General features: G+C 28.7%; 1 long non-coding RNA gene across 1 annotated transcript; it reads left to right on the top strand.

Moving 5' to 3' along the window:
• Positions 765-1510, top strand: LOC107634449. Its single transcript, XR_001618906.2, has 3 exons — positions 765-1019; positions 1171-1259; positions 1476-1510. It is a non-coding gene; the product is annotated as an uncharacterized LOC107634449 (long non-coding RNA).

Here is a 2052-nt window from a genome sequence, read left to right as displayed (position 1 = left end):
ATTTAACACCATAATAAAGAAATTACAATATTAGATATAAAATGATCTTCAACCCTTATTCTTGATCACTTTCAACATCTTCATCATCATTAAAAGTTTGCAAATCAAGATTTAAACCTGAAAATTAAAAGAGATAACAATTAACAAATTAATTGGTACTATGAAAAAAATTAACATAAATGAAGATTAATCAATATATCACCTTTACTTCCAAGTGACAAAACTGGTGGATTGGATGAATTTGGATTGCAAACTTTGGATCAAAATGAACCAAGGAGAGACCAGAGTCAATCAATCAAGCTAAATGCAAGAGATAACCACCAGAGTCACAATCACAAGGTTATATCAGTTACAATGCTAGAAAATAATATTGATGGTCCGGGTACCCGCCCCACCCCGACCCGCCCCTGTAAAAATTAAATATTTTAATTTTTACCTATTCATATATAAATTAAGACAAAAATTTAAAATTCATAGATAAATTAAAATACAAACATAAAATTCATACAATGTCATTAGCTAAAATAACTTGAAATTAAAAAAAATATTGTTAGATCACTACAAATTTAATACCATAATAAAGAAATTACAATATTAGATATAAAATGATCTTCAACTTTATTCTTGATCACTTTCAACATCTTCATCATCATTAAAAGTTTGCAAATCAAGATTTAAACCTGAAAATTAAAAGAGATAACAATTAACAAATTAATTGGTACTATGAAAAAAATTAACATAAATGAAGATTAATCAATATATCACCTTTACTTCTAAGTGACAAAACTGGTGGATTGGATGAATTTGGATTGCAAACTTTGGATCAAAATGAACCAAGGAGAGACCAGAGTCAATCAATCAAGCTAAATGCAAGAGATAACCACCAGAGTCACAATCACAAGGTTATATCAGTTACAATGCTAGAAAATAATATTGATAGTGATAGAAAAATGGACAAGAAACTGTTTGATCTTAATACCAGGCCACAACGGATAAATGGTTCAACATCAAACAACCTGGTAATTGTTTTTCATTCTCTAGAGTTTTATGATTCAAAAAAATATTTTCTAAGTTTCATTTCATGACATATAATTAATTTATTGAGCATGTGATGACTAATGTTTTGATAGTTCAATTGAATTAATACATATTCTGGTTTTTGAGAAGCAGGATAAGGATATATTGGGCAGTAATAATCATGATTCTATTGGTGTTGTACCGGTAGAATTGTTCAAACAAGAAGCTGAGAAGTAATTAAGGTATAACATATGGAGTGAACTTATTGTATGTCTGCTGAAGTAATGCTATTAGCTATTAAGTGTTTGAGTTCTAACCAAATTAATCAAGAAAAAGAGAAATATCATTATAAAAAAATGAGTTGTAATAAACTAGCACATGCATAAGATGTTTTCATTTGTAAAAGAATATCGACCTCTGTTTTTAATACTTATTTCTTCGCATTTTCTTAATTGTAGATATTACTAGAGAATTGACTTCCATACTTATTTCTTTTCTGATATTACTATGATGTGGATTTTACCATTTGCTTTCTTTAAATTTTTCCACATTGGGATACTAAACATGTTTTACCTCTCCTGTATAATTAACTTAATCAAAAGTGGCATCATTAGCAATAAAAGAATACCTATGCTTCAAGAATATCTAATTTCAGCAGGCAGCAGCCACTCCCAGAATAAATCATCATTAAAGATAACAGTTACATTATTTTTGAAACAACATAAATTTGTCCAAAGTATGTAAGAGTACAATAATGGAAGAGAATAGGCACACAGGTCAGACAAACTTTGACAACTACTTGCACTATGACACCTCCTTACAACCAAATCAGCAATATATATCGAAAATGTATATTAGCTAACAAGATTACCTGAAGTCCCAGAATAAACCATCATTAAAGATAACAGTTACATTATTCTTCAATCTAATTTGGTCGCCTCAATCCACAAAACTTATCAACATAACAAATTCTAAAATTTTAAGTTAGAGTATTTGCTCCTCCTGTAAATTAAAGTTCGTTATTTTACTAGTTAG

This window comes from Arachis ipaensis, chromosome B03, assembly GCF_000816755.2.
Source record: "Arachis ipaensis cultivar K30076 chromosome B03, Araip1.1, whole genome shotgun sequence".
Lineage (NCBI taxonomy): Eukaryota > Viridiplantae > Streptophyta > Magnoliopsida > Fabales > Fabaceae > Arachis > Arachis ipaensis.
This window is presented reverse-complemented; position numbering and strand designations above follow the sequence as displayed.